Here is an 8,324-nt window from a genome sequence, read left to right on the forward strand (position 1 = left end):
ATCAAAATCTTTTATGTCATAATTCATTGAGTTTAAGAAAAGATTTACACTTCATTGTGTGTTTGCAATACACTAGGTACTTACTGTGGTCAAAGGGAAAACGAGGCACAAAGAAGGCGGCATCCACTTCCTAAACAAAATGCATCTGAAAACTCTATGAACTTCGATAAATGACGATAGTTGTAGAGGGGCTTCAGGCCTTTTGTACATAGGGTCTCTACGAGTCATACTCCACTCGAAGACAATAAACAACACAACAAGTAGATATTGATACTAAATGCATCATGATTCACCAAATATTTTCAAAGAAAGATTACCTACTCCATGAAATAAGTGTGAAATAAAAAATAAATGGAAAACATTTATTTATTATAAAGCAAGTTTATTTCTGCAGAGTGGAGGTGTTCTATGTTTACACAGAAGGACAGAATGAGGGGAACCCAATCCAAATCTTCTTTCCCCTTACACAACTGGGCACTTACTTCCACATTTTACTGGGGACCAAAGATTTTGGGATCATGAAGGGTCAGACTGGTCACCAGCTGTTCAAAGTCACCCAGACTCCAGGGCGGGGGTGAAATATTTTCAGGGCCAAGAGTTGAACTGTTCTCAGGGCTTGGGGGAACAGACGGAGGGAAGAGATCATCTCAGTTTAGAAGTTCCACTTCCTGTTCCCCAGACTACCTCACTATCAGAGACCCCAAACCTCTAGCCCTCTCACTCGCTTCCTTCAAGACCCTACCCAGACCTATTCTCCTGGAGACCCTATCACCCACTTTTCCTTCCACCTGTTCTCCTTCCTTACTGCGGCTGGTTGAAAGTGAGCAGGAGATTGGTCCGGTACTGGGTCATCCGCAGTAAGGCTTGGTGTAGCGTCATCTCCTTTGTTACCTGTACCTACTGGTGGTCCTTAGCTACCAGTTGTTTGCCAGAAAGGACCCAGGCTTCTTGACAGCAGCACCCCCAGGGCCAAGTTCTCCAAAGGTAGGGGCTGCATGGCCTCTACTTGTGTAGCCCTTGTCCATGGACCCCGCCAACATCCTCAAAGTGGTACCTTATATCAATGCCCCAGCGGGGAGGATGGCGTAAACAGCACCCTTGAACAGCGGATGAGTCTCCCTCAGGCTCCATGGGCCTGAGCAGGGGGATGGACACTCAAGAGATTAAAGGAAACATGCATGGGTCATAGGAAGACCACTTAGGGACAAGCAACATCATCTCCCTCCCTGTCACCAAGGCCCACTCCTGCCCCTAAAAATATATTTTTGTACATTATCTACAAATGATGATAGCATTATCTATCTATATTGGTAAAAGACAGTAAAAAGACAGTAAGGAAATTGGTAGAAAAACATCTAGTTCTTAGAAGATCTCTGCGATGGCCGGTATGTTTGCTAAGATAGAAAATAAAAAGAATTTTATTTCGATTTCTATGATTTCAATTATATCCATGCTGAGTTAATGTGATTTGTAGGACAAATGCATATTGCTATTGTTTTGTCCCATCAAGTAGACCACAACTCATACTGTGCCAATGATGAACAGCTCTGCTTCCTGCCCTATCATGCTCATGTGTTTATCTAGGTATGTCTCTGACATAACTACCCCCACTGCCGCAGTCACTGCGTCAATCTATCTAACCCAGGGTGTAACTCTTTCATGCTGCCTGTCAATCCTTGAAAACATGCTGTCCTTCTCCATGGACAAGTCCATCCTTGAAACGTACCATAATCATTGAGACAGAGTTTCAAAATCCTTGCTTCCAAGGAGCAACTTGGTTTCATCCTCTCTAGGTCAGAACTGCCTGTTCTCTTGGAAGTCTGTGGTAGGTTCAATATTCTTCTCTATCAGCACAATCAAAGGCATCATTTCTTCTTCTGCCATTTTTAGTCATTGTCCAGATTTTTGATGCATAACAAACAATTGAGAAGACTATTGCCTGGATCAGGTGCATCGTAGTCTTTAGACTGACACTGCTGCTCTTCAGCACTTTCGAGAGGTCTCTGACAGCGGACTTTATTAAAGCAATTTTGTCTTTTGATTTCCTAAGTGCTCATGCCAAGAGTGTTGATTGTGGATCCAAGATGAAATTGTTAACAACCTCAGTCATTTTTCCATCAGTTAAATGGATAGACTCAGTTAAAAAGGGGAGGGGGGTGTGACAGCAACCAACCCAAACAACCCACACCAAAAAATAATACAACATATATGTATCCTAGGCACATGTCAATGACTGCTTAGGATACTTTTTTAAATTTCAATTTGTGATTTAAATCATATAGTAAAATAATGTATCTTTTTTCTTTTACAATAATATATCTTGAGATAATGAAATGATAAATAACAATATTAACATCAAATATCAAGTCCTGAGCAACTTTAACATAGAAGAGACTTAAGTAAAAAATACTAAGTCACTGTATTGAAAGGAATTGGCAGACACGAAATAATTTAATTAAACAATATATAAGCAAGAGCCAAAGGTGATGAAGGAAGAATTTCAAGCTCTTTGGAGGGAAACAGCAAAAAAATAAGGCCCCCAAATAGATGGCATGCCAATTTACACATTTCAACTAATAGATGCTGCCCTGGACATGTTGACCAAGTTGTGCCAAGAAATCTGGAGAACAACCACTTGGCCAATTAACTGGAAGATATCTATATTTGTTCCAATTCCAAACAAGGGTGACCCAACAGAGTGTGGAAACTATAGAACAATATCACTGATTTGACATGCAAGCAGATTCTACTGAAGATCATCCAAAAACGATTAGAACAGCACATCAGCAGAGAACTGCCAGAATTTCAGGATGGATTTAGAAGGGGTCGTGGTACTAGGGATATTATAGCTACTGTTAGATGGATCTTAGCTGAAAGCAGGACTACCAGAGGAATGTCAATCTGTGTTTCTTTGATCATGCAAAGGCATTTGACTGTATGGATCATAACAAACTGTGGCTGACTCTGAGAAGAATGGGAATCCCAGAACAATTGATTGTGCTAATATGAAACCTATACTTGGACCAAGAGGCAGTCGTTAGAACAGAGCAAGGAAACACTGCATGGTTTAAAATTGGGAAGGGTGTATGCCAGGAATGTGTCTTGTCTCCATACCTTTACAACCTGTATGCAGAACAGATTATTGGGAGGCTGGGCTCTATGAGGAGAAGCGTGGCATCGGGTTTGGTGGAAGATCTATCAACAATCTGCATTATGCACATGACACAACCCTGCTTGCTGAAACTGAGGAGGACCTGAAGCTCTTGCTGCAGAGGATCAAGGATTACAGGCTTCATTATGAATTGAGGCTCAATGTCAAGAAGACAAAGACTCTTGCCACTGGCCCAATTGGCAGCATCAAGATGGATGGTGAAGAGATTGAGATTGTTCACAGCTTTAGTTTGCTTGGCTCCATAGTCAAAACTCTTGGCACCAGTAGCCAGGAAATCAAAAGACATATTGTGATGGGAAAGTCTGCTGTTAGGGACCTCTCCAAAGTACTGAAGAACAATGGTGTCTCTGGAGACTAAGATGCATCTGATACAGGCCATGGTCTTTGTAATCACTTGTTATGCATGAGAGAGTTGGACAATGACTAGGAAGGATAGAAGAATTGATGTCTTTGAGCTGTGGTGCTGGAGAAGAGTATTGAGAATACAATGGACTGCTAACAAAACAAACAGATTCATCCTGGAGAGGGTTAAACTAGGAGGCTCCCTGGAGGCAAGGATCCTGAGTCTTTGTCTGACATAATTTGGACATGTTGTAAGGAATTACTGGTCCTTGGAGAGTGATACCATGCTTGGGAGGGTGGAGGGATGGCACAGGAGGGAAGGCTCTCTGTGAGGTAGATTTGGTGACTGGGGTAATTGGGATGGGTGTATGGGAGACAGTGAGATTGGCACAGGACAGAGAAGAGTTTAGGGCCATTGTACATAGGGTCACTATGAGTCACAAGCAACTCAACAGCACATAACAACAACTGAAAAACAAAACATATATGGAACTAACATGTAGGAGTAAAGACCAAGAATGACCTGAGTATTTCGATGAAAACCAGGTAAGGAGGATATCATGTTTCCTTAAGCTTGAGCTTCAAGAAAAATAACATATAGTACAATCCAAGTAAGAAGTTTAAAAAAATAAATAAATCTTTTTGGAGTAAATAAAGACAAGCTTAAATAATGTAAGCTTCCTCTTTAAAAGCTGATACGTAGCAGGAATTACAGCCTGTAAAGAAATGTTTCAAAGTGATAAATATGGGAGGAGATTTATGGAGCTTTTGTAAATGGATCCAGCCTAGTGACAAGTCACAATGGTTTTGACAAAAGATACTAAAAGGTTTTGAGTGTCCGGGCCTAAGAGTGGGTGAAACAAAATATCAAATTATTTGAGCAAGAACTAAAGGACTTTTGAATGTTTCAGGAGAAAGACCCATGTTATTACTATTTGGTATCTTAGTTATAAATTTGCATAGTATAAAATTTTCAGTCTTGGGGTAAAAAAGTTTGAAAAAAATTGAAAAGAGATTTGAGTTAGTGCAGGAAATAAAGCCTTTTTTTCAACTTAAATATATCAACTGAAAGAAATATGTTCTCAATGATTTTAACAGAGAAAGCTGTATTGGAATATATTGCAAAGTAAAATGTAAACAAGAATGTAGTAGTAGAAGTTTGAATACTCTTTTAAAAGCAAGCATTTAAAATGTTTACAGAAAGAGATGGTGAGAGATATGTGGAGCAAAAAAAAGAATGTATATGAATGGATGATTTGTATTTTTTCATTACTTTATATATATATTTTCTATACTAGAGACAAGTACATATAGAAATTAAAAGAGTCAAGAAAAAAAAAGTTAAAATATATCCCAAGGAAATGAGACATGGACAGAAATATGTACACCTATGTTCATAACAGCCTTACTCACAATAGCAGGAAAATTCAAACAGTACCAATGCCCATCAACAAATAAGTTGATTAAAAAATTATGGTACATTCACACAGTGAACTACTATGTAACACCAAAGAACAACTGCATTAAATGTTATGTAACTTGGGAAAAACTGGAGAGCATTTGGATGAGTGAAACATCTCAATCGATTAGGGAAAATGTTGCAGAAGATCACTATTGTGACAGTCCAAGGATAACTGAGCAAGATATGTATGAATGTTCGAAGGGTGATGTGATGGGGAGGAGAAGCAGTAAAATGGAAAAACACTGGCATAACAGCAGTTAATTAGTGGAAGGGTGGTTAAGGATTAGGAATTATTCAATGGAGGTTTGTAAAGATGGGGTGATGATAACAAGCATAGGAAAATGGTGATTAATTGTATAGGCTATAACATACATGAATGAATATATAAAGCACATGGTACTTAAATAAAACACAACATAAAGGAAAGATTATATAAAACACAAAGCACATGTACCAAATACCATTTACGTGAACGATTATATAGATACGAATAAAAATTCTTTTCACGTAATAATATATCACTAAGATGCAAATTATTATGATTATTCAAGATGAAAAAAAGAAGGAATTGATATAAAAAACAGGTAAAATAATTAGATTTTGAGTGATGCATTTCCTAATATATCACAGTTGAAAGAGTCAGAGATAAAATGTGCATGCGTGTGTGTATGTGTGTGTGTGTGTGTGTGTGAGAGAGAGAGAGAGAGTTGGTAATGAAAATATGAGGAAGTTCCCTTTTAATAATATTTCATCTTCTCTCTGATGAAGGCAAAACTAATTTTTGGACAGGCTTGGGAATAAGAGAAATGAAATGAGTGAAATACTTGAAAAAGTTTTGGAAGCGTGATTTAGGAAATCAAAAGAAATAGACAGCAAGGGACATAGTAAAACTGAAAATAGCAAAGTCCAATAAATATTAATCAGCATTCATTATTATGGGTCAAAATGTTCTGGTAAGAAAGTGTATTTTTTCCCTATATTATCTGGTTTCTTGGCTGATCTATTGAGAAAGTGAATATTTGATTTTATCTACTAAAATATTGCCAAGAAATTAAATACATTTTCAAATAAGAAGAATAGAATATATTTTTTACACAATTAAGGTACCAAAAAGAAAACAAAACTTGTAATATTTACTCTGAGAAGGTCAAAAGAATAAACAAGAGTGAAATAGATAAACGTGAAAACATACGAAAAAGCAGATGCAATAATAATGAGAAAACTAGGACAGTATCTCTAAGGAGAAGAGCAATGAAAAGAATGAAAAGGAAAAGGATGGTTAATATTCAGTGAAAAGACACAATTTCCTGAGTTCTCCCTTTAAGTCATTACATATGAAATAATTGTACATACTATTTATTCTAAAACTAATCTGAGACTGGCAAACTAGAATTTATAAAACAAATCTAGCCTACTGGTTATTTTTAGTTTTATATTAAAACAAGTACAATCGTCATTCCTCTATCTCTATGATTGCTTTCATGCTATCATAACAAGTTCAATAGTTGCAAACAATAACAAAAATATATGGACTTCAGAGTCCAAATTATATACTGAGTATGTACCAAAATTTTCATTATCCCCTAGTTCAAATTAAAATAATAAAAGTAGATTGTTTTAAGTAACAGGTTTTTTTCAGAAAAAAATATTTTCAACACGAAATTTTTTATCTGACTAAATCTTAAAATTCAATCACTCTACAAATAGTTTGGAAAGCAATTGATGAGTCTGGTCCCTTTGTAGACACTGGGTACTGAACCCAAGCAACCTAGAACAGGTCTTTTTACTTAAGAAGCTTACATTTAAATGGGAACAGGCATATTCAACAAATATAGTAGATAATCAGTTACTAGTAATTGCTAAACAGCAAAATTAGAAATTAATGAGAGGGAGAAATGGCTGGTTAATTCATATTGGGCTTCAGAGAGGCCTCTTCATTTAAGGTGATGAAAGTATGAGAGGCCAGTATATCTCAGAGAGCATTCTAGAAGGACCAGGAGGAGTAAAGATCAAAAAGGTAAAATAAACTTCAATCAAAAAGACTCAAGCAAAAGATCAAATGAGAGAGTGGCTTTAGGAGAGTTTAATCATCTAGATGAAAGCCAGATCATGTAACACTTTGTAACTAGAACAGCAGACTGAATTTTACTGCATTTAAAAGAGAAAATCTTTGAATTGTTTAGAGTAAATGAAATTAAATGCTTAACCTGGAAAGAAATTTCTCAGAATAGAATAAAGCTTTGTATAGAGTCAGGTAGAGAAAAGATTTTAGACATCATGACGGAACCACAGTAAAAGTTAGAAAGAACAGCAATGATCAAACCAGAACTGACAGTGGTCTCGGTTAAGAAAATGGCTATAGAGTTTAAAAAAATTAGTAGATTTTTAAAATATTGTTAATTATTTTAAAATATTGTTGTTGATTGCCTTTAAGGTGAGCATGACTCATAGTGATCCTACGAACAAAAACCCTAAAGCCTTTCTGTAACTACTGTCATTTCTCAATGTTCATAGAGTTTCCAGAAGCATGTTTTGGAAGTGGATGTCACATAATAGAGTATTACTCAAAATCTACAAGGAAGCAAAATAAAAATCATGAACTAAGATCTTCATGGGTGGATATATGTTGGTAAACAAATGAAGTAGCTACCTTGTGAAGATGTCTAATTTCAATCTAAATGATCAGATTTTGTTACCAACTGAGATATGTATTTGCAGTTCTTCTACCAGAAAATCTTTTGGAATATCAAATAGAATTCTTGCCGTTCTTGATACTCTCCCTTCCATCCCAGATTCTATACATTCTATACATTTTATCCACTCAGCCCAGACATTACATTTTCCATGCTTGCTTGCTTGTACAGTTTTGGCAGGTTTTTCCAGTAGGTGGGTCCCAGTGTTCCTGAAAAAGCATAATAGTAGCAGATAAGAAGCAGAGCAGGATAAAGAGAAAAATCTAAGTGCAAGGTCTTGGAGAAACTGCAGCTGACAAGCTCCTGGACCTGCAATGATGGTAGTAGCTTCTCAAATGTATTGATTTCTTTGTAATATCACTGTTACTTTTTTCATTATCCAATTCTTCAAATAATTTTGCAATTTAAGTCCTTATATAGAATCAATCCCTCTTTGATGGATTTAACTTGGTAGTCTACATTTCCTTATCTGAATTCTGACAATTAAGAACAGTATTAAATCTGAGGAAAAGAAAGAGGTATGAAATTGCCATATTCAGTAATTTAACAGTCAATGCTTATAAATTCAGGCCCATTTTCCTTTTAGAATAAGACTAAGGGAGCAGAATTCCATTTACAATCTCCTGCCATCTTTTGTCTGGTTTGGGTTCATGTT

At 36.6% G+C, this 8,324-nt stretch overlaps 1 pseudogene; it reads right to left on the minus strand.

The window, feature by feature from the left end:
- Nucleotides 1-491: 491 nt before the first annotated feature.
- On the minus strand, nt 492-1,131 carry LOC102871025 (annotated as a pseudogene).
- Nucleotides 1,132-8,324: the final 7,193 nt, after the last annotated feature.

Source organism: Elephantulus edwardii, unplaced genomic scaffold, assembly GCF_000299155.1.
Source record: "Elephantulus edwardii isolate Elephantulus edwardi_28Jun2011 unplaced genomic scaffold, EleEdw1.0 scaffold00023, whole genome shotgun sequence".
Lineage (NCBI taxonomy): Eukaryota > Metazoa > Chordata > Mammalia > Macroscelidea > Macroscelididae > Elephantulus > Elephantulus edwardii.